Source organism: Macaca fascicularis, chromosome 4, assembly GCF_037993035.2.
Source record: "Macaca fascicularis isolate 582-1 chromosome 4, T2T-MFA8v1.1".
NCBI lineage: Eukaryota > Metazoa > Chordata > Mammalia > Primates > Cercopithecidae > Macaca > Macaca fascicularis.
In genome coordinates this window covers 168847065-168872672 of record NC_088378.1, presented here as the reverse complement: position 1 = coordinate 168872672, position 25608 = coordinate 168847065, and the positions used below count along the sequence as shown (strand labels likewise).

At 44.3% G+C, this 25608-nt stretch overlaps 1 pseudogene; it reads left to right on the top strand.

The window, feature by feature from the left end:
- Window positions 1-23386: 23386 nt before the first annotated feature.
- LOC141410179 (N-alpha-acetyltransferase 40 pseudogene) lies at window positions 23387-24268 on the top strand (annotated as a pseudogene).
- Window positions 24269-25608: the final 1340 nt, after the last annotated feature.

Below are 25608 nucleotides of genomic sequence, written 5' to 3'. Positions count from 1 at the left end.
ATGATGGCTGCAATTAAATCTTGATAAAGTCGCTGGTCCTCTACCCTCAAGCAGGACAAGGGGTGCTCCAGGGACATTCTGGGAATAGAGCTCTAGTTGACACTGAGCCACCCTATCCTTAACCCTGATACTCTGGAGTGTCCCTGCCAGAGTTCTGAACTCATCTGGATGGTTGCAGGAGCCGACAAACCTGTGATGGTTCCTAAATCTCTATCCCTCCAACTGGGGGGTCCTGACTGACAATCATTGATTTTCGTGTGTTCCATCGGCTCCCATACAACACACCTCCTGGAAAGGAACTCCTTAGAAGCCTATCAAGCCCACGTTTCCTTGTCTTGAACCAGGGGAATAATGCTTGAATTGACAGCCCTGAGCTCAGCAGTAGAGTTAGAAAATGGAGACTAAGTTAGAAATCACATAACTAAATTGGTCTCCAGGATATGATAGTTTGGCCTTCAGCTGGTTATTTTGAAAAGATTTCTAAATTTTCTCTAGGCTCATCTTTATTTTTCCTCATAAAATCCTGTGATAAATTCCTATAATTTTATGTTTTCTTGGAACCCATTGTGATCCTCCTTGAAAAAGCTTAGATTCTCTCAGCTATTTGACATGTAAATTGCTACCCTGTTTTCTCTAAAACTCAGTGAGGGCTTTGGCCACGTGAGACATAAATTTTAACCTGTTCCATTTACAGAGACACAGTTTGAATCCAACCATCCTTTTAAACAAGTAAGTTACACCTAACACATGGCTAAAATTTTAAAATTAAAGCTATACGATCTTTATTTGTCTCCGTATATATTTTTATGTGTAGAGATGTATGCACGTCTTTTCGTATATTGTCTACATGATACCAAGTTGATTTTGTTTGTTCGTTTTTGTTGAGCCACCGTGCCTGGCCCCAAATTGACTTAAATAAATGTGAGTATTCATAAATTAAGTAAATAAATCCAAATGCTTTTCAAGTTTATGTGACTTTAGTCAACTTTTGGCAGCTAACACTAATTTAATACTGTTTGCTTAATAAAAGTAACCAGATCTTCTGAGTTATCAGCAAAATATGCGTGTATTTAACGTTAAGATTCTTGCTTTCATGATATGTGCCTAACAGACAAGTAATATAAAAATAGTTAATAGAAAATTTAACTTGAGATGATGGCTAGAATTGTCTAATGTCTCATGGAATTTTCCAAATTGTTAAGAATGAATACATTAAGGCTGGGTGCGGTGGCTCACGCCTGTAATGCCTGCACTTTGGGAGGCTGAGGCAGGCGGATCATGAGGTCAGGAGCTCTAGACCAGCCTGACCAACGTGGTGAGACCCTGTCTCTACTAAAAATACAAAAATTAGCCAGGCGTGCTGGCGGGCACCCGTAGTCCCAGCTACCAGGAGGATGAGGCAGGAAAATCAATTGAATCCAGGAGGTGGAGGTTGCAGTGAACTAAGATTGCGCCACTGCACTCCAGCCTGGACAACAGAGCGAAACTCTACCTCAAAAAAAAAAAAAAAAAAAAAAAAATTGCAAGAGGTTTTGATTTTTAATTCTGAAATCTATTTTTTAACAGCCACCCTCTGAACTACAACAGTTTCTATTCCTGCCACATTTCTTCCTGAGATCTATCTAATTTCTCGAGTTTCAGGTTAGAAATGCAGCTCTTCGGCTGGGTGCAGTGGCTCACACCTGTAATCCCCGCATTTTGGGAGACCAAGGCGAGCCGATCACCTGAGGTCAGGAGTTCGAGACCAGCCTGGCCAACATGGTGAAACCCTGCCTCCACTAAAAATACAAAAATTAGCCGGGTATGGGGGTGTGCACCTGTAATCCCAGCTACTCAGGAGGCTGAGGCAGGAGAATCACTTGAACCTGAGAGGTGGAGGTTGCAGTGAGGCGAGATTGCGCCATTACAGTCCCACCTGGGTGACAGAGCAAGACTCCGTCACAAAAAAAAACCAAAAAACAAAAAACAAAAAGAAATGCATTTCTTCTTTCTAACCTTGAAAAGGTCTATCTTTTTCCTTGGCTGGGGTAATATCTTTTTTCTTCAACCTTTTCTTCGGCTACTGTAACTTTTTTTCTCCCGTTCTAACTCTGCTGTTATGGCCTGATGCTGAAATGTTTACCTTGAAGGTCTAGAGAAGCAATGTTCCCTTCAGTGTAACTTGATTCTGTATTCTTGGGTTTTCTTGATGTGTCTGAGTTGTTCCATGTAGCCAGGAATCTTCCCATGCTGTTACCAAGAGCCATGAGTTTCCCTGCTCAAGGTACTAGTTTTCTTGTTTACATCTTTCTATAATATGAGTACATTCTTAACCCTGGACACACTCTTCCTGTGTCTGATTAAATTCAAATACCAGGTTAACTTTCAGTTTATCTAAAAAACCTACAGGAGGTTTTTTCTTTACCTTTTAGGTAACTGACCTAGAAAACAAAGACTCTGTGTTTACTAAGATAATTTCCTGTGTTTCATGTTATCTTTATTGAATTTTTGGTTACTTAGGAAAACTAATAGCTACTTGGGAGGCTGAGGCAGGAGGATCACTTGAGCCTAGGAGTTTGAGGCTGCAGCAAACACACCACTGTACTCTAGCCTGGGTGACAGATCGAGACCCTGTCTCTAAAAAAAAAGGAAAACTGGCCAGGTACGGTGGCTCACTCCTGGAATCCCAGCACTTTAGGAGGCCGAGGCAGGTGGATCACTTGAGGTCAGGAGTTTAAGACTGGCCTGGCCAACATGGCAAAACCCCGTCTCTACTAAAAATACAAAAATTAGCTGGGCATGGTGGCGTGTGCCTGTAGTTCCAGCTATTTGGGAGGCTGAGCTCAGCAGGAGAATCGCTTGAACCTGGGAGGTGGAGGTTGCAGTGAGCCAAGATCATGCCATTGCACTCCAGCCTGGGCTATAAGAATGAAACACTGAAACTCTGTGTCAAAAAAAAAAAAAAAGAAAAAGAAAACTGAGCTTTAAAAGGTTAGAGTTTTTATGTCCATGTAACATTCTTTATTGCTTTTTAAGTCTTTTTATTATCACTCTGGTTAAATGAATAACTACTATTTAGTAGTGACTTGTGATTCTCTTTTGATCAAGTATTTTGAACCTTTTTACATATTTGGTGGGTTTCCCCCAGGAACAAGATTCTAAATTAAGTATTTTTGACCTAAAATTAACTTTAGGATTTCCCAGTAGGGTCTCTGGAGAGCATCAAATAATGTATTTTTCATCATCTTGTAGAGATATTAAATGATTAGACTTATTGGGCAAGTCACGTGGGAAGCATTATCAAACAAGAAATAGTGTTTAATTTCCTTTAAGTTATATTTGTGTAATGCATTATTAATATATGTTCCAAAATCGTATGTGATTCCTAAGATTCTGATCTGTTATATGTACTATCAGTCATGATTTTGATGATTATTAGCTTGTATGTGACAGAAATAATCAAATTTCTTTCTCAATTGCATCTTTATGGCCATTCTAAGTCTTATGTAATCCACTGACAATTACGGTTTTACTTTTATTCTTCTAAAAAAGCTATTTATAATCAGTTACAGTCCAAAAATTTGCTGCTTCATCAAGGAAATTCATGGAAAAGACACCAAGTTAAGAATTCCCTCCAGCCTCACTGAAGGGGACCCTATCAGGTACTTTTAACCAGCCTGTGTGCTGCTAAATTACAGGGCATTGAGTCATGGATCCATATTTCTCATTTAAAAAGAAGGCTCTTGATCCTTCTACCAAGTGAACCTCCCAACTGGTCACTGATATCAAACTCAAGTTAGTAAAACTACAGCCACCGGGACAAGGAGAAGACAACATCTGAGGTAGACTGCTTTCTCCCAAGATACCAGAGCAGGCCTGTATAACCTCTTTCTTATCTTGAGCTAACATGCCTAGTCCTTATGTTTACTTTGTAATTATTTTAATTATCACAGCTTTGAGAATCTTGTGCATCCTGGATGTCTTATGCCACTCTGGGGTAATTCCATATATTCCACTGTTTAGACACACCATGGGACTCATTGCCTTGCTGGACTCTTTATAATCCCCTCTTTTTACACCATGCCTTACTTCTTCCTTTTCCTTTCTTTCTTGACTCTGCTTTCCAGTTCTTCCTACTCATGGGAAGATAATGCCTAGATACAGCAATCCCAATCCCTTGCCTCTGCAGGCAAAAGCTAACTGAGCATTGGATACGCCGCCTTTCCCCCTGCTGAATTCATTGGAGGAAACAGGAATCCTATAATTATCCTAGTGACCAGCTTCCTTAATGTAGTGCTCAGTTGCTTGGTACCCCTGTTTGATCCACTGACTGTTGACTATTAGGTGCATATTCATGCTCCTGAGGTTCATCCTTGTTTTCTCCTCACTGGTATATCCCATAAATACCTTCCTGTTACCCTACCTTGCATTTCCTCCCCTTCTTCTGAATACTCACCACCACTTCTACTCTATATCTTGCAAAATCCCATAGAAACAGAACACTTAGTAAGACTCCTCTCTGCAGAATATACCAAAAAAAGCTTAAGAGTCTCCTCCATGGCTCCCCAAATCTACCGGCTGGATCATACCACTGTGTCATTACCTAAGACAGGTACTTGGTTTGACCACATACCCTCTTTTGCCTGTAAACAGCTCCTTGAATTTTCATAACCTCTCAGGATAATTATGTGCCCCTTCAGGCTGTGTTTTTGGCTGCAACTACGTCATCCAAAAAGATTTTTTCTACCCCTGCCTCAGGTCCCGAGAAAACACAGGCATTTACTTTCCGGGTCAAGTCGTTGCTCCTGTCACCGTTATTAATTCTGTAACTCAGGGAATATAGACTCTACATCCCAGGGCCAAAAGAGCTCTACCAATAACTGATGACTATGCTGGTGAGAACCCCTCAGATTATAAAGATGGTAGCTGTGGATACCCTCAAGGATGTGATTTACCTGGTGGGCTTAACCCTAGTGAAGGATCTAAATGGGAAAGGATTCTCGGGTCCTGGCTTGGGCTAGACCCTGCTTAGAATGAATATAGGATCAGAAACCTTTCCTGCAGTTAGCAGAATTGCCCACTCCACTGCCTCTACCATCAGGGCACAACAGAGATTTCTAGATTCCCTTGCCCATGTGATCCTGCACAACCACATTGCATTAGACTGTCTCCTCATGGCATGTGGTGGTGTTTATGCTGTCACTAACACTTCCTGTTGCACCTGGGTAAATATTTCCAGTCAGGTTGAATTAGAAACATCTGAGATCCAAAGTTGGCCAAATCCTACAGCTGGCCGTCTGAAAAGGACACCTTCAGAAAGCCTCCTGGCTGGGCTTACTGCATTAGAATTCCAATTTCCAGATATTTTCATCCGTCTTCTTCTGGTATAGGATTCCTTCTGTGTTCTATCCTACAAATCGTAGTGAATCTCCTTGGACTAAGCACTTGGCTCCCCTTTAAAATCGTTCTAGTCTGCTTTAACAGATGCCTGCAAGAGACCCTCACCAGGATCGTGCTGACCCAACACCTTGAGACTTTAGACTCGTTCCAGCTGGAAACTGAAGCCAAGTTAAGCCAAGAGATGTTAATTCAAATTTAACGGGTGCCTGAGTGCCTCTCATAAGTAAATGGCTCTAGTTGCTCAGTCGGTCACTGCATTGTCAAAGGATTTCTGCACGGGACTAGAAGAATCTGGAACAGGTTGCCAGCCACTCTAGCAGGATGATGGGATGCAACCAACCTAATCAATCATCAGTGCTATCTGATAGCACTATTGATAAACAGGGAGGGGGGTGGATTTGAACCTTGAAAGAGCCAGTCCCTCAGATGAATCCTGAGTGGTTAATAGCCTAAATTCAAGAGCCAAGTGGCCATTTGCTTACTAGAGGTCACACACATACTAGGAGTTCCTGGAAAACCTGCATCTCTGCTTAACTTAGGGGCTTTCATAGCTGCCTGTTCATGTTTGTGCTGCCTGAGCCAACCAATAGGCTGTGACCTATGTCAACCAATCAGAACTCAGCAAATGTTGATCAATCAGAACTCACCAAACATCAACCGGTCAGAACTAAGCAAGCCTGAATCCTTTATTTGACTAAGTGGACCTGAGTGGGAACCTGGATGGGATCTTTCACTATAAAAGAAAAACCTTTCGTTTGTTTTCTGGGACGTACCTTCATTTTACACTGAAGGCTGTGTCTCTTCAGTTTGCCAACTGTTAGGGGAATAAAGTCTCTTTCCTCTAAATTCCCTTTCAGAAAACTTTTGTTCACAGGATAATAGTCATACCCATCCCATTGGTCCAAGCTGAGGATTAGCTGCGTCGAATCATGTAAAACAGTTCATTTAGGTAGGTGCTCAGGACTTGTTGGCTGTGATTTTGATGATGATCACAGCAGCGATGCTAATGACAACTCCTTTGTGTCATCCTACTGTACCATACTTCCACGTCACACCTGAAGTCTAATGGGTAATACTATACATTCGTTCATTTTCATATATGCACCTAAGGATGGTATGGCTTTGCTCTTTTATCCTGCTGCGCTTTTCCTCAGCTCCTTGAAATTGGATCCACTGGTATGCCCCACTTTCTGGTTGAGGCTGAATCCAAACTCTAATACCTATATCACTCTGGGCTGTATTATGGGTTGCATTGTGTCCCCCCTCCCCAAATTCATACATTGAAGTCCTAACCCCCATGACCTCAGAATGTGACCTTGTCTGAATATAGGGTTACTGTAAATATAGGGTTAATTCATTAATGTGATGAATTAAGTTAAAATAAGGTCATACTGAAATAGGGTGGGTCATTAATCCAAATATGACAGGTGTTCTTATGAGAAAGTAGAATTTGGACATGAAGACAGACAGAACACACACACACACTCAGAGAGAGACAGAGAGAGAGAGAAAGAGAGAGAGACGGAGAGAGAGAGAAAAAGAGAGAGAGAGAGAGAGAGAGAGAGAGCAATCACGTGAAGATTGCAGTTATGCTGCCACAAGCCGAGGAACTACCAGAATCTAGGAGAGGTGCCTGCAACAGATCCTTCTCTAGCACCTTCAGAGGGAGCATGGCTCTTCTGACACCTTGATCTTGAACTTCTAGCCTCCAGAACGGTGAGACGATAAATTGCTGTTGTTTATATGCTCTGTTTGTGGTACTTTGTTACAGCAGCTGTAGGAAACTAACACAGGGTGTAATGAATTGATGACTCTGGGCACAGTTCCCAGGGGTTTGGTTGCAATGGCTGGGCTCCCTGAGTTACCCCCAAGTCTCTCGCTGCCAGGAATCCTAGAGCTTGGACCCTAGAGAGATCCCCCAGTGTCCCATGTTGGCTTTTTCTGAACTCATTGAGGGCAGATGGGTTACTTGCCTAACATCTAGTTTCTCCTGGTAAGATTGAAGCCTCACCTATCCTCAGCTTAAGTGATGCTTCCTGAAACCAGACCCTGCTTGGGCGTCTACAGCCTGAAAGGCAGAGCCTCTTGTGTATGTGAAATGTGATTGTCTGTTGCTGGGCTTCTAGGTGCGAAACCTCTGCCCGGCTTCCACACGTGCCCACCCACACTCTGTGCCCATGCCTGCCCATCAGACTTGTACACTGACCACTTCGGAAATGAGTGCCTGGCTTGCCCTTATGGACACTGTTTGGATCACTTGTTGCTCTGTTCGGGCCCAGCAGTGTCACTTCTGCCAGGCCCCAGCTTGGAGCTCCCTGAGCTCTGATTTCATTGCTGAGCAACCTGTAACAGTTCCCTCAGGAGTTCACAGAAAACAATTATGACCTCAGATAAATAAAATATTCTGCTTAATAATAAACTGGATCTTTTAACTGTTAAAAATATTCATTGTGGAAAAATCAGGAGAAAAAAGAAAGAAAACTAATGACTTATAATCACATTACTTAGAGACACTGTTACTATTTTGGTTTATGTTCTAGAACTTTTTCTCATTTCACTCATTGTTTAGTTACTTGATTTTTATTTTATCAAAGTAATATCAACACAGAGTTGGAAAAACTCAAATAGTTCTAACAGGCTTTTGTAAAATGCAATGGTTCCATCTCTCCCTTCCCCAATCCCTCCACATTTCTCTTCCACTCTAAGGACAAGCACTTTCAATTATTTTATCTGTCTCTTCTGGCCCTTACACATCTAATTGTTTCCAAAATTTAGACATTATCTACTGACTTCCTATTGTAGCAAATGAAGATTTAGCTTTCTTACAATGTCTCCGTCTCTGAATCCCTTTCCTTATCCTGCCAACATAGTCATTCCACATTATTGGAGACAATATTCAGAATATTAATATACGTATACAAATAATCTTCACAGCTGAAGGTTGGAGTGTGACATTTCCTTCTTTTTGTTTCTTTTCCTGAAAGTAACAATGGCCCATGTCTTTAGTTAGTTTTCTTTGTGCTCATTGCTCATTCTTTGCACACATCTCACAGCCCACAGTGTAATTTTCCTCGAGCTGACTTGCATCAGGGAATCCATTAATCCCATTTTTCTTCCCTGAAGCCATCCCTTAGAAGCTTCCATTCTCTTCCCTGTGCTGCTAGCTTCCTGGGATCCCTGGGCAGCTCTAATCCTGGGATTTCTGTTTGCTCTAATTCTTGGAATTCCCCTTATCTTTGTCCTGTGCTGTATTTCTGTTTTTCTGGATCTCATGCCTTTTTTTCTTTTGTACAGGTAATGCCATTGTGAACATTAATGTTTATGTCTTTTAGTGTACATGTGTGTGCTTTTCTGTTGGGTTGATATGTAGAAAGGGGATTTCTGGGTCTTAGGGGATGGGTTTTTCCAGTTTTAGTTGATACTGCCAGTTTTCCAAAGTAACTGCACCAATTTATGCTCCTACTGGCAGTTTCATTGGCCCCACATCCTCACCAGTACTTGATATTTTTGGTTTTAAAATATGAGCCATTCTAATTGGGTGCATATTGTTATTTCATTGCAATTTTAATTTGCATCTCTTGATGACTTATGATGATATATGTTTCTGGTCATTTGTATATCTTGTTCAGAGAGTGCCTATTTAAGTTTCTGTCCATTTTTCTATTGGCTTATCTGTCATTTTCTTACTAATTAATAATTGTTTTTTCTGGATAAAAATTTTAAAAATCAGATACATCATTGTAAATATTTTTCTGCCTTTTGATGACATGCTTTTTCACAATGTACACAAATTCTTCACTTTTCTAATTCATTAATCTTTTCCTTTAGGGATGATTTTTAAACATGTCTTATTTAATAAGTCTTTGTCTACTCAAGGGTCATGAAGATATCTCCTTATTTTATTTTTAAGAAGCTTTATTTGTGTTACCTCTCAGATTTAGATTTACCAGATTTTAAAAAATTCTCCCTGGGCCTGATTTTGTGTATGGTGTGAGGTAGTGGCCCAGGTTGATCTTTTTCCATAAATATATGCAATATTAAAGAGTTTGTAAATGATTGACATTGCTTCTTCCTAATTAGTCTGGAAGACTTCACTGATGTATTTTCTGGAGTTTTCATTTCATTGTATTCTGCCATTGTTGGAATAGTATTCTGTAGGTGCCAATCTGGTCATGTTAATTGTGTTGTTTAGAGCATCTACATTTTTACTGATTGTATTTTTGTCTGCATGTTCTACTAGTTTCAGAGACTGTGTCAAAATCTCCTACTTTTTTTTTTTTTGCTTTTATTTCTTTTTTAGTTTCAACAGTTTGCATTTGTGTATTTTTTTGGTTTCACTAATTTCTTCTTTATGTATTTTGAAGCTATGTTATTGGATGCATATGATTTAGAATTGGTAGAAGTGATATCTTCATGGTGATCCGAGCACTTCTTCATTACATTGTGATCCTCCTCATTTCTTGTGGTGTTTCTTGCTTTAAAGTTGACTTTGATTGTAACATAACTACAAGGCACTCTTGAAAACAGTATGTAGTTCACATAGTGATGGTAGAAGCATAAAAGGCAAGATCGTAACTGCCCAATGGGCTCACCTTGCCTGCTGCCTAGACTGAGCCAATGTATCAAGACAGGGGAATTGCAATAGAGAAAGAGTTATTCACACAGAGCCGGCTGTATGGGAGAACAGAGTTTTATTATTACTCAAATCAGTCTCCCTGAGCATTTGGGGAGCAGAGTTTTTAAGGACAACTTGGTGGGTGTGTGGGAAGCCAGTGAGTCAGGAGTGCTGATTGGTCAGAGATGAAATCATAGGGAGTTGAAGCTGTCTTCTTGTGATGAGTCAGTTCCTGGATAAGGGGCCGCAAGATCAGATGAACCAGTTTATTGATCTAAGTGGTGCCATCAAGTGCAGGGTCTGCAAAATATCTCAAGCATTGATCTTAGGAGCAATTTAGGGAGGGTCAGAATCTTGTAGCTTCCAGCTGCATGATTCCTAAATGATAGTTTCTAATCTTATGGCTACTCTCAGTCCTACAAAAGCAATCTAGTCCCCAGGCAAAAAGAAGGTCTGCTTTGGGAAAGGGCTCTTATGATCTTTATTTTAAACTATAAACTAAGTTTCTCCCAAAGTTAGTTCAGCCTACACCCAGAATGAACAAGCACAGCTTGCAGGTTAGAAGAAGATGGAGTTGGTTAAATTAGATCTCTTTTGCTGTCTCAGTCATAATTTTGCAAAGGTGGTGTCAAGATCAGTTATGAGTTTTAAGCCTCTAGTCACATCACATCTACCTATAACTGATTGGCCAAAGCAAGCCACATGGCTGAGTTGAAAATCAAGGAGCAGGGAAATGTACTTCTCCTCAAGTGTGAGGATGTTCAGTTACATAAGAAAGGGAGTGAGGAAGAATCAGCCCTTATTTCAAGCATCTCTGTTGTTCTTATCTTGTAAGATTAAAAAAATTTTTAACTACTCATTTCCTGGGATTGTGGAAGGAGGAAGAATTATATATCCAATCTCTCATTTTAACTCAAAATATTACTTTTTTCTTGAGAGATTCTCATCTACTAATGTCATTATGTGATGCACTTCAAATGTCAAGTTTTATCTCTATTAGTTTTCTATTGCCATGTAACAAATCACCACAAATTTAGCATCTTTAAACAATATGCATTTATAAATTCACTATTTTCATGAGTCAGGAGTCTGAGCACAGCTCCTCTGGATGTTTGCATAGGGTGTTGGCCAGTATGCATTCTCATGTGGTGCATGTTGTTCTCTTCTAAGTTCACGTGCTTGCTGGAAGATCAGTTCCGTCATATCTTAGGACAAGGCCCAGCTTGGATACCTCTCCACTTGCAGGGGGACAACAATGAAGAGAATCCAGAATCCAATACTTGGCCCTGTCTTTGCCCTCTGGGATACTGCAGGTGCTGAGAAGATTTCAGCAGCTGCAGGTCCTGGGGGAAAAATCCAACTGTAGAAATAAAACAGCAATTGAAGAGCATGAAGACAGAGAAGATGTATCCTGGGGGTTCTCACCCAGTATGATAAAGGGCCTTGCAGGGGGACAAACAGGACAATGGGAAACTCAGGAGAAGGTGATATTCAGAAGCCCCAGACAACACAGAGGGGAAGCCTGATATTCACAATAGCTATAGTCTAATAACAGCTAACACCTAATGAGTCCTTCAGTGACAGGCATTGTATTGATACGCACTTTCCATCCCTATGTATTTACTCCTCACAATAAGCCTAGGAGGTAGCTGGCATTACAATCTTCATTCCCAAATGAGGAAGCTGTGGTCCAGAGAAGTAAAGTAACTTGCTCAACATCACAGAGCTCTGTTAAATAAAGTTTATGGGAGGCCATTGAATTGGACTGAATTCCTGCACTAGGCCCCAACAGACCTACCCCAAATAGAGTTACTCATACTATGGTTCCACATCACCAAACCAGATGCTAAGCTGTTTACTTGTAAAGTCTGATCTTTTGAGAAATCAGAAGAGATATGATAGCCCCACCTCACTAAGCCACCAAGACTCTCTGTAAGGAAAGTAACTTTGAAATGACAAGTCCACCTTATGTTCCTTGTTTCGGCTTTCTTCAGCCTTTTCTGCCTATGAAGCCTGCCCTCCATGCTCAGCTCAGTTGAGCTCCCTTCTATTTTGTGGGCTGGATACTGTCTGGTTCATGAATCACTAATAATTGTCTGTTAGATCTTTTAATCTCAATTTGTTGAAAGTTGGTTCTTTGCCAGCTTGTAAGTAGGAATAGAAACCCAGAATAAAACCTAAAATGTTCTTGCCCAAATCTGGCTCATGAGCAACACCCAGTAGGATCTATGAGCAGATGAGGTCCCCTTTAGAGAGATAAAAGCTGTCAGGCCCCAGTGAGAGGTGAAGCTGGCTGCGCTTCTGGGTTGGGTAGGGACTTGGAGAACTTTTATGTCTAGCTAAAGGTTTGTAAATGCCCCAGTCAGCGCTCTGTGTTTAGCTAAAGGTTTGTAAACACACCAATCAGCACTCTGTAAAATGGACCAATCAGCAGGACATGGGTGGGGCCAAATGAGGGAATAAAAGCTGGCCACCTGAGCCAGCAGCAGCAACCCGCTGGGGTCCCCTTCCATGCTGTGGAAGCTTTGTTCTTTCGCTCTTCACAATAAATCTTGCTGCTGCTCACTCTTTGGGTCTGCACTGCCTTTATGAGCTGTAACACTCACTGTGAAGGTCTGCGGTTTCACTCCTGTAGTCAGTGAGACCATGAACCCACTGGGAGGAACAAACGACTCCGGATGTGTCACCTTTAAGAGCTGTAACACTCACTGCAAAGGTGTGCAGCTTCACTCCTGAAGGCAGTGAGACCACGAACCCACTGGAAGGAAGAAACAACTCCGGACACACCACCTTTAAGAGCTGTAACACTCACTGTGAAGGTCTGCGGCTTCACTCCTGAAGTCAAGTGAGACCACAAACCCACCAGAAGGAAGAAACTCTGGGTACATCAGAATATCTGAAGCAACAAACTCCAGACACAGCATCTTTAAGAACTGTAACACTCGGCTGGGCATGGCGGCTCACACCTGTAATCCCAGCACTTTGGGAGGCCAAGGTGGGTGGATCACGAGGTCAGGAGATTGAGGCCATCTTGGCTAACATGGTGAAACCCTGTCTCTACTAAAAATACAAAAAATTAGCTGGGTGTGGTGGCAGGCACCTGTGGTCCCAGCTATTTGGGAAGCTGAGGCAGAAGAATGGCATGAACCCCGGAGGTGGAACTTGCAGTGAGCCGAGATGGTGCTACTGCACTCCAGCCTGGGTCACAGAATGAGACTCCATCTCGAAACAAAACAAAACAAAACAAAACAAACAAACAAAAAAACTGTAACACTCACTGTGGGGATCCAAGGCTTCATTCTTGAAGTCAGCGAGACCAAGAACCCACGGGAAGGAACCAGTTCTGGACACATTTTGGCTACCCAAATGGGACAATCACCAAGCGATGAGTACCATTGGACCCCTTTCACTTGCTATTCTGTCCTATTTTTCCTTAGAATTCGGTGGCTAAATACTGGGCACCTGTCAGCCAGTTAAAAGTGACTAGCATGGCCACTGGACTAAAGACACGGGTGTCAGGCTTTCTGGGAAAGGGCTCTCTAACAACCCCCGACTCTTTGGGAGTGGGAGAGTTGGTTTGCCTGGAACCAGCTTCTGCTTTTCCTGTACTTCTGGGCTGAGCCAAGAGTCAACAGAGAGGAAAGCCATACAACTCTGGGGTCCCAACAACAGGTTGGTTGACCCTGCAGTCATGAGCAGAACTCTCAAAGTCATGTCGTCCAAGCGAGACTCACCCATCTATCCTATCTATCCTGACTCTTGCCTCCTGGGTCCTAGTGCCTGTCATATAATCTTCCTCTCCCCTCTCTTCTCCTTGGCTAGTCCCACTTCTAAAAACCACTGCCTGTCTCTGGTGCTTTTCTAGTTTCTCCTATAAGAATGATTTCTAGTATAAACTTCAGTACTGTTACTTTCTTTAGGCCCTGGGCTCACCAATCAGAAAGACATAATTTTTGCCCAAAGCCCTGTTGGGGCAGGGGGACTATCTGGAATTCTAGGATCCCTCCTCAGACAAGCAGGCCTAACAAAAACTATTTCTGAAGCTAGGATATGGGGAGCTTCAGAAATGATATCCTTCTTATTCAAGTGAGGAAAAAAGGCGTCACTCTTCCAACCCTGGAGATCCCTTCCCTCACTCAGGGTATGGCCCTCCACTTCATTTTTGGGGCATAACATCTTTATAGAACAGGAGTAAAGTCCCAGTACTAACAGGAGAATGCTTAGGACTCTAACAGGTTTTCGAGAATGAGTCGGTAAGGGCCAGTAAATCCTATTTTTCTCAGTCCTCCTTGTGGTCTAGGAGGAAAACTAGTGTTTCTGCTGCTGCTTTGGTGAGTGCAACTATTCTGATCAGCAGGGTCCAAGGACCATTGCGGGTTCTTGGGCAGGAGGTGTTTCTGCTGCTGCGTTGGTGAGTGCAACTATTCTGATCAGCAGGGTCCAAGGACCATTGTGGGTTCTTGGGCAGGGGGAGAAACAAAACAAACCAAAACCGCGGGCAGTTTTGTCTTCCAGATGGGAAACACTCAGGCATCAACAGGCTGACCCTTGAAATACATCCTAAGCCATTGGGACCAATTTGACCCACAAACCCTGAAAAAGAGGTGGCTCATTTTTTTTCTGCACTATGACCTGGCCCCAGTATTCTCTCTCTGATGGGGAAAAATGGCCACTTGAGGGAAGTATAACTTACAATACTATCCTGCAGCTTGACCTTTTCTGTAAGAGGGAAGGTAAATGGAATGAAATACCTTGTGTCGGAGCTTTCTTTTCATTGAAGGAGAATACACAACTATGCAAAGCTTGGAATTTACATCCCACAGGAGAAACTCTCAGCTCACCCCCATAGCCTAGCCTCCCTATAGCCCAACTTCCTAGTAATAATAAGCCTCCTCTAATCTCCCCCTCCCAGAAGGAAATAAGCAGAGAAATCTCCAAGGGACCACAACCCCCCCCCCAGGCTATCGGTTATGTCCCCTTCAAGCTGTAGGGGGAGGGGAATTTGGCCCAACCCAGGTACATGTCCCCTTCTCCCACTCTGATTTAAAGAAGATCAAGGCAGACCTGGGGAAGTTTTCAGATGATCCTGATAGGTACATAGATGTCCTACAGGGTCTAGGGCAAACCTTCTATCTCACTTGGAGAGATGTCAGGCTATTGTTAGATCAAACCCTGGCCTTTAATGAAAAGAATGTGGCTTTAGCTGCAGCCCGAGAGTTTGGAGATACTTGGTATCTTAGTCAAGTAAATGATAGAATGACAGCTGAAGACAGGGACAAATTCCCTACCGGTCAGCAAGCCATCCCCAGTATGGATCCCCACTGGGACCTCAGTTCAGATCGTGGGGACTGGAGTCATAAGCATGTGTTGACCTGTGTTCTAGAAGGACTAAGGAGAATTAGGAAAGAGCCCATGAATTATTCAATGATGTCCACCATAACTCAGGGAAAGGAAGATAATCCTTCGGCCTTCCTTGAGTGGCTAAGGGAGTTCTTAAGAAAATATACTCCCCTGTCACCCGACTCCTTCAAGGGTCATTTGATCCTAAAAGATAAGTTTATTACCCAATCAGCCACAGATACTAGGAGAAAGCTCCAGAAGAAAGCCCTGGGCCCTGAACAAAACCTGGAGGTATTATTAAACCTGGAAACCTTGGTGTTCTATAATAGGGACCAAGAGGAAAAGGCCCAAAAGGAAAAGCGAGATCAGAGAAAGGCTGCAGCCTTAGTTGTGGCCCTCAGACAAACAAACCTTGGTGGTTCAGAGAGGACAGAAAATGGAGCAGGCCAATCACCCGTTAAGGCTTGTTATCAGTGTGGCTTACAAGGACACTTTAAAAAAGATTGTCCAATGAGAAACAAGCCACCCCCTCGTCCATGTCTGCTATGCTGAGGTAATCACTGGAAGGCACACTGCCCCAGAGTACAATGGTTCTCTGGGCCAGAAGCCCCCAGCCAGATGATCCAACAAGAGGACTGAAGGTGCCCGTGGCAAACGCCAGCTCATGTCATCCACACTGAGCCCCAGGTATGTTTAACCATTGAGGGCCAGGAAATTGACTTCCTCCTGGACACTGGCTTGGCCTTCTCAGTGTTAATCTCCTGTCCCGGACGACTGTCCTTAAGGTCCACTACCATCTGAAGAATTCTGGAACAGCCTGTAACCAGGTATTTCTCCCACCTCCTCAGTTGTAACTGGGAGACTTTGCTCTTTTCACATGCCCTTCTTGTTATGCCTGAAAGTCCCACACCCTTATTAGGAAGGGATATATTAGCCAAAGCTGGAGCTATTATCTACATGAATATGGGGAACAAGTTACCCATTTGTTGTCTCCTGCTTGAGGAGGGAATCGACCCTGAAATCTGGGCATTGGAAAGACAATTTGGAAGGGCAATTTTGCCTGTCCAGTCCAAATCAGGCTAAAAGATCCCACCACTTTTCCTTATCAAGGCAATATCCCTTAAGGCCTGAAGCTCATAAAGGATTACAGGATATTGTTAAACACTTAAAAGCTCAAGGCTTAGTAAGGAAATGCAGCAGTCCCTGCAACACCCCGATTCTAAGAGTACAAAAACCGAATGGTTAGTGGAGACTAGTGCAAGATCTTAGGCTCGTCAGTGAGGCATTAATTCCTCTATATCCAGTTGTACCCAACCCCTATACCCTGTTCTCAAATACCAGAGGAAGCAGAATGGTTCACTGTTCTGGACCTCAAGGATGCCTTCTTCTGTATTGCCCTGCACTCTGACTCCCAGTTTTTCTTTGCCTTTGAGGATCCCACAGACCACACATTCCAACTTATGTGTACAGTCTTGCCCCAAGGATTTAGGGATAGCCCTCATCTGTTTGGTCAGGCACTGGCCCAAGATCTAGGCCACTTCAGGTCCAGGCAGTCTGGTCCTTCAGTACGTGGATGATTTACTTTTGGCTACCAGTTCAGAAGCCTCAGGCCAGCAGGCTACTCTAGATCTCTTTAACTTTCTAGTTAATCAAGGGTACAAGGCATCTAGGTTGAAGGCCCAGCTTTGCTAAAGCAGGTCAAATATCTAGGCCTTATCTTAGCCAGAGGGACCAAGGCCCTCAGCAAGGAATGAATACAGTCTATACTGGCTTATCCTTGCCCTGAGACATTAAAACAGTTGCGGGGGTTCCTTGGAATCACCGGCTTTTGCTGACTATGGATCCCCAGATACAGTTAGATAGCCAGGCCCCTCTATACTCTAATCAAGGAGACCCAGAGGGCAAATACTCATCTAGTAGAATGGAAACCAGGGGCAGAAACAGCCTTCAAAACCTTAAAGCAGGCCCTAGTACAAGCTCCAGCTTTAAGCCTTCCCATAAGACAAAACTTCTTTTTATACATCACAGAGAGAGCAGGTATAGCTCTTGGAGTCCTTACTCAGACTCATGGGATAACCCCACAACCAGTGGCATACCTCAGTAAGGAAATTGATGTAGAAGCAAAAGGCTGGCCTCACTGTTTACGGGTAGTTGCAGCGGTGGTCGTCTTAGTGTCAGAGGCTATCAAAATAATACAAGGAAAGGATCTCACTGTCTGGACTACTCGTGATGTAAATGCATACTAGGTGCCAAAGGAAGTTTATGGCTATCAGACAGCTGCCTACTTAGATACCAGGCGCTACTCCTTGAGGGACCAGTGCTTCAAATACATACGTGCGTGGCCCTCAACCCTGCCACTTTTCTCCCAGAGGACGGGGAACCAATCGATCGTGACTGCCACCAAATTATAGTCCAGACTTATGCTGCCCGAGATGATCTCTTAGAAGTCCCCTTAGCTAATCCTGACCTTAACCTATATACCAATGGAAGTTCATTTGTGGAGAATGGGATACGAAGGGCAGGTTATGCCATAGTTAGTGATGTAACCTTACTTGAAAGTAAGCCTCTTCCCCCTGGGACTAGCACCCAGTTAGCAGAACTAGTGGCACGTACCCAAGCCTTAGAACTGGGAAAGGGAAAAAGAATAAATGTGTATACAGATAGCAAGTATACTTATCTAATCCTACATGCGCACGCTGCAATATGGAAAGAAAGGGAGTTCCTAACCTCTGGGGAAACCCCCATTAAATACCACTAGGAAATTATGGAGTTATTACACGCAGTGCAAAAACCCAAGGAGGTGGCAGTCTTACAATGCCAAAGCCATCAGAAAGGTGAAGGAGAAAAAGCAGAAGGAAACTGTCAGGCAGATGCTGAGGCCAAAATTGCTGCCAGGTGGAAACTCCCATTAGAAATACCTATGGAAGGACCCTTGGTATGGAAAACCCCCTCCAAGAGATTAAGCTCCAGTATTCCCCAACTGAAACAGAATGGGGACTTTCATGGGGGCATAGTTTTCTCCCCTTGGGGTGGTTAATGACAAAAGAAGGAAAGGTACTTATATCTGAAGCCAACCAGTGGAAAATACTTAAAACCCTCCACCAAACTTTTCATATGGGTATTGAAAACACTCATCAAATGGCCAAATCGCTATTTACAGGGCCACATCTCCTCTGGACCATCCGACAGGTAGTCAAAGCCTGTGAGGTGTGCCAAAGGAATAATCCCTTGGTCCATTGTAAGACCCCCTCTAGGGGACAAAGAATAGGTCACTATCCTGGAGAGGACTGGCAGTTAGACTTCCCCCATATGCCTAAGTCAAGGGGATTTCAATACTTGTTGGTCTATGCTGATACCTTTACAGATTGGATAAAAGCTTTCCCCCGCAAGACAGAGAAGGCTCAGGAAGTGATTAAAGTCCTAATTCATGAAATAATTCCTACATTTGGGCTTCTCCAAAGCTTACAGAGCAACAATGGTCTGGCTTTTGAAGCCACGATAACTCAGGGAATTTCCAGGGTGCTAGGGATACAATATCACCTTCACTGCACCTGAAGGCCACAACCCTCAGGGAAGGTCGAGAAGGCAAATGAAACACTCAAGAGGCGCTTAAGGAAACTTACACAAGAAACTCATCTCCCATGGCCCACTCTTTCGCCCATGGCCTTGTTGAGAATCTCCTCACAAAATAGGGCTTAGTCCATATGAAATGCTGTATGGACAACCTTATCTCACAAATGACCTCTTACTTGATCAGGAAATGGCCAACTTGGTCAAAGATATAACTTCCTTGGCAAAATATCAATGAAACCTTAAAAACCTACCTGAAGGATGTCACAGAGAAAAGGGAACAGAGTTGTTTCAACCAGGAGATCTAGTGTTGGTCAAATCTCTCCCCTCTGCCTCACCATCTATGGACTCTTTGTGGGAAGGACCATACTCGGTAATCCCCTCTACCCCCACTACAGTTAAGGTGGCAGGAGTGGAATCTTGGACTCATCACACCCAAGTTAAACTTTGGACACCCCCTGAGGAACCTGCAGGACCGTCAGCTCAGGAGTCCCAAGATCAGCCAGACCAGCCTCGATACACCTGTGAACCATTGGAGGACTCACATCTCCTATTTTGGAAGGAAACATCCTAGACTAAAAAGGCTCCTACCAATGATCCTGAAGAAAAACCCCTTCCTCCTTAAAAAAGATAAGTGAAAACTTACAAAATCTTTATCTTTAACACCTCTCCTTACCCCTTTAATGGAATCCTTCTGCTATTTCATCATATTATTAAGTAGCACACTAACCACACTCTTTGCGATAGGACTATATACTGTAGCTCCTGCTGGGATGAAAATCCTAATCACATCAATCTTCTTTCTATCTTCCTTCCTTCCAACAGCAATTTACCCCTACCTTTAACTCAGACTGGATAAAATGATCTCGTCGTCCAGAGCACCCTCTTTAACCTTCCTATTTACTCTTTGCCTATCTTTCCCTCCTCCTTCCTTGGTTACCTTATAAAATTATCCCTCCCCTTCCACTAGCTCCTTATTACCTCTACAAGACTCTCAACTTAACCCACTCTCTGTTAAACCAGTCCATTTCTTCCCTGGCAAATGACTGTTGGCTTTGTATCTCTCGATCAACTTCTTACGTTGCCACTCCCATTCTCGCAAAAAACTGGGTCTTTACCAAATTAACCTACCACCCTCATTATGAAGGTAAAGACCCTTTCCGACTTCTAAATATGCAATCATTAGCCAACTTCCCCATCTCTGATAGGACCAAGAATACCCTAACAGGACGTGCAATCCAACTTTTACATTCTTACATTTCCAACCTCACCTATTACACAAGCAATGAAAAGTCCATACATGGCCCTGTAACTACGAACACCATCATAACTTTCCAAGCCCCTTTATGCATCCAATGTAACCTGTTATCAGGCCTGCCCCTGGGTCACCTACTACCCCATCAGTGTAATTACTCCCTACAATTTCAAACCCCAACTGATCATAGTAACTTCCGAGTCACCCAAACAGCTCCATTCAGATGACTTGTCCGCTTCTCAGGGCCCCCCAAAATCATCGCCTCCTCCCTGCTTAACAAACAGTCCAGGTTTTGTAATGGCAAACATACCCCCAGCATGACCATTCACCCCTGAACCCCCTGCAGCAGCGCCCCCACCACTAGTGAATGCCTTCTAATCCCCTCTTTCAGTCACTCTCTCAAATAGTTCCTAGTAGATACAAAATTTTTTTTCTCCAATGAGAAAATAGAACACAGGGAGCCACTCAGTTTGCTTCCAACATGCCTTTCCAGCCGCTCACTGGAGCTACCTTGGCAAGTACTCTAGGAGTATGGGAAAATGAAAACAACAAACTCTCACACCTTTTTAACATATACAACCAGTTCTGTCTACCCAGCCAAGATATATTCTTCTTATGTGGAATGTTGACCTATATCTGCCTCCCCACTAACTGGACAGGCACCTGCACCTTAGTCTTTCTAAGTCCCAACATTAACATTGCCCCAGGAAATCAGACCCTGTCAGTACCTCTCAAAGCTCAAGTCCGTCAGCACAGAGCCATACAACTAACACCCCTACTTACAGGGTTAGGAATGGCTACTGCTACAGGAACCGGAATAGCCAGTTTATCTACTTCATTATCCTACTACCACACACTCTCAAAGGATTTCTCAGAAAGTTTGCAAGAAATAACAAAATCTATCCTTACTCTACAATCCCAAATAGACTCTTTGGCAGCAGTCACTCTCCAAAGCCACTGAGGCCTAGACCTCCTCACGGCTGAGAAAGGAGGACTCTGCACCTTCTTAGGGGAAGAGTGTTGTTTTTACACTAAACAGTCAGGGATAGTACAAGATGCTGCCCAGTGTTTACAGGAAAAGGCTTCTGAAATCAGACAATGCCTTTCAAACTCTTATACCAACCTCTGGAGTTGGGCAACATGGCTTCTCCGCTTTCTAGGTCCCATGGCAGCCATCTTGCTATTACTTGCTCTTGGGCCCTGTATTTTTAACCTCCTTGTCAAATTTGTTTCCTCTAGAATTGAGGCCATCAAGCTACACATGGTCTTACAAATGGAAGAGCTCAACTAACAACTTCTACCAAGGACCCCTGGACAGACCCACTGGCCCTTTCACTGGCCTAGAGAGTTTCCCTCTGGAGGACACTACAACTGCAGGGCCCCTTCTTTGCCCCTATCCAGCAGGAAGTAGCTAAAGCGGTCATTGCCCAATTCCCAACAGCAGTTGGGGTGTCCTGTTTAGAGGGGGGATTGAGAGGTGAAGCCAGCTGGGCTTCTGGGTTGGGTGGGGACTTGGGAGAACTTTTATGTCTAGCTAAAGGATTGTAAATGCACCAATCAGCACTCTGTGTCTAGCTAAAGGTTTGTAAATACAGCAATTAGCACTCTGTAAAACAGACCAATCAGCACTCTGTAAAATGGACCAATCAGCAGGACATGGATGGGGCCAAATAAGGGAATAAAAGCTGGCCACTCCCAGTGGAGACCTGCTTGGGTCCCCTTCCATGCTGTGGAAGCTTTGTTCTTTCGCTCTTCACAATAAATCTTGCTGCTGCTCACTCTTTGGGTTCGCACTACCTTTATGAGCTGTAACACTCACTGCGAACATCTGCAGCTTCACTCCTGAAGTCAGGGAGACCATGAACCTACCAGAAGGAAGAAACTCTGGACACATCTGAACATCTGAAGGAACAAACTCCAGACACACCATCTTTAAGAACTGTAACACTCACCGTGAGGGTCTGCAGCTTCATTCTTGAAGTCAGCGAGACCAAGAACCCACTGGAAGGAACCGATTCCAGACACACCAGGGTGCCTGGCAGGGTCTCAATTACAAACAAGACAGCTTTCAGACTTTGGGAACATGTGCTGGGCTGTGGTGACAGCAAAGTGAACTTGTTGTTGAGCACCATGATATTGGAAAAAGGCTTTCAAAATTCTGCTTGGGGTAAGAATTGCCTCAGAGTTTGGAAAAGCCCTGAGTTGTTAGGGGAACAAAAATGGTGTCACGAGGAGGAAGAAGGGATAAGATTAAGGCAGGAACTGATGGTTTAAATGTTCCCAGTCGTGAGGTCTTGGAGTTTTCTTACCCTGAGGGCTTGGGTGACTCCAGCCCCTAAGCCTAGCGTGGAGTAGAGGTAGTCAGGAGCAGCACCATTCCAATTCTGCCTTGTCGGCTGCTCATAAGGACAACAATTGCCAATGCTACTCTTGTTTAAATTGAGACACTCCCTTATGAACTCTTCATCTCTTTAGCCAGACTCTTATTTTTTCTTCAATACACATTCCCTAAATAAAAAACATAAAGTGATAAAAAAAACTGAGGTTGAAGGTTGGAACTGAGCTTCTTTGAGAATGCTCTTCCTATATTTTTAATTTTAATTTTTTTTTTTTTTTTTTTTTTTTGAGACGGAGTCGCTGTTGCTCAGGCTGGAGTGCAGTTGTGCGATCCTGGTGCAGTGGCACGATCCCGGTTCACGGCAACCTTCATCTCCCTGGTTCAAGCTATTCTCCTACTTCCACCTCCTGGGTGCTGGGATTACAGGCGTGAGCCACTGCTTCTGGCCAGAGAATGCTCTTTCTATAGAGTAGCTTGGTGTAAAGAAGAGGACTGTGGCTTCAGAAAAAGGCAGACTTCGGTTTAGATCCTGGCTCTGCTCCCTGGTACTCACCAGAAACTTATGAAGCGCTGTAACTCCCTGGTTATCACTTACCTCTCCGTGAAATAAAGATAAGGATAAACTACAATAATTATATATAATTCTATAGTCTTGCAAAACAAAAAAAGTTATAAATAATTAAATCATAATATAATTTATAAACAAAATTATATGATAAACTTCTACATCCAGTCAGCCCTCTATAGCCACAGGTCCTCTTATCCTGCATCCATTAGTTTAACCAACGTGGCCCGCGAGGGGGCGCGAGTAGGCACCAGGGCCCAGTGGGAAGGGGGCCGGGAGCCCGCAAGGCGCAAGCGCAGTGCAGAACCCCTCCATTTTGTCTTCACCGCAGCCACAGCCGCAGGCCGTGCGCGCCCGCCTGCAAATGTTTGAGGGAGGAGCTGAGCGTCGCCATCTCCGCTGTGGGGAGAAAGTCCAGCAAAGCCAAGGAGAAGAAACAGAAGTGGCTCGGGGAGCCAACAGCCATGGATGCTGTTTGTGCCAAAGGGGTTGCCGTCAACAGGCTTGGAGACCTTCTGGAAGCTTTCCTGCTGTTGAGGAAATCTGATTGAAACCGGATTGAATGTCACCACTGAGTATAGGCGAGGGTCTGGACTGCAGCCAGCCACCATGGATTGGGCCTTGGACCTGACCAAAAGCGATGTATGAGCAGACCATGTATGAGCAGAGGGAGTGGGGCTGGAAGGACAGAGAGTAAGACCCAGCCTGGTACCTCGTCGCTTGGGAATGCAGTTACCTACTATTGCCTTTTCTTTGACGTGGACTGCAGGGGATGAAGTCCTGCATGGGAAGCAAGGTGTGGCGGAAAGGCCTGGGGGAATTTCCTCCTACAGAGCCTGCAGCTCATGGCCCACAGCACACAGATGAAGGAGGTTATGTTAATGGTGTTCAGGCACAACCATGGCCCCTACCAGTTCTTCAGAGAAGCCTGCAATTTGAAATTGATGACTCTTGCCCCAGCATGTCTGGTTGCTGTGGGGAGGACTGCTCCTATAAGATCCTGAGCTGCAGAACCAAGTTTGGGGACAGCCAGCATGCCCATGCAGGTAGGCACTGTGGTGGCTGCTGCCACTGACCTCCCAGAGCTACTTGCAAATCACAGTACTCTCTTCTAAGGTCTGTCGTCTCTCTTGGTCTCACCATTTGCCAGGTGCCCTCAGAGCTGTGGCCTCCTCAGCCCTGCACCTGTCGGGCTGCACCCCGAGAACGCAGAACCCTGGGAGAAGTGGTATGAGCTGCTCCTCCTCCTCTCTCCTGGGAGACCGGAGTGCTAGGAGAGAATGAAGAGGAGAGGGAAGAGTGGGTGGAGGCCTGGCCGTGAAGCTCATCCTCACATAGTGAGGCTCCTGGGCCCTGGGGTGGAGGTTCTCCCACTTCTCTGCAGCTCCTAGATAACTGGCAAACTCCCCTGCCCTACACATAAACACTTGGGAAAGTGGAATGTTTATGTTCACTTTTATGAAAATCTTGGAGTCCTGGGTCTGTGGTTTGGAGCCCCAAAGAGGAATGCATTGGGTGTAACATCTGGGCATAGAGAGAGGCTTCAGAGAGACTAAGGTTTTCGCAGGTGGAATGCTCTGATGGAGACTGTGGGAAGAGCTTTTGTGCCAAGATGCAGGGAAGTGAGGAAAGCTCTTTCCTGCTGTTTTTATGGATCCATGGAGTGGACTCAGCTTGGGACCAGCAGCCTCTGGGCGGAAGGCTGGCTCTGTCATCATGCTGTCAGTATGAGAAAGGCTGAAAGAACCAGGAATGAGGTGTTATATGGGACCCGCCATGGGGATAACTGCTTCTCTAGGCTCTTGGATGTTGCTGCATTCTAAGCTTAACATCTTGGTTTCATGGCAGTGACTTGAGGTTTTTATTCATAGAAGAAAACCAGAGGTTCTGCTTGTTTCTCTCTGCCAGTCCCCACCATTCATTCTCCTCTGCTTCTTGCCCGTACCCCAGATACCTCTGTTCTTAGTCTCCAGGGGAGAATAACATCAGGGGCCCCCTCATCTTCTCCCAGAGCTATCAGCACCAAGAGATTAGAGATGCCTTTTCCTCTCATCTCTTGGTGCTGATAGCTGAGGGTAAGAGCATCGCTTCCCACCACCACCCTCCTTCTTCAGAGAGCCCCCAGACAGCAGCAGTCCCCCTGCCCTCACTCTCCAGCCTTGCCCCTTACTGCCTCAGTGAGGCATTAGTGCCACTGCCATGACCCAGCCAGGCCATAGTTAAAGCTGCAGCAGGAATGTCTCTCAGTGGCCAAAAAGCTGCTTTTCTTTCTGAGGTCACCCTGTGGCTGCCGCAGGGGGAGAAGGCCTTCCTCTAATAGGATAAAGAGGCTGCAGCCTCAGAACTAATACTCATCATGATCTCTAGGCCTTGTTCCCCTTCCAGGGAAGAAAAAACAAATCCTTATCAAAGAAAAATCACCCAACACTTCCCTTGGACATCCCTGAGTTCTGCTTTGGGGAGTATCGTAAAGGTTCTAGCCTTCATGAAATTGCTGTCCTGGAGATCTGTTGGTCTCTCTGACCTCAGCATCTGCTCACATCTCA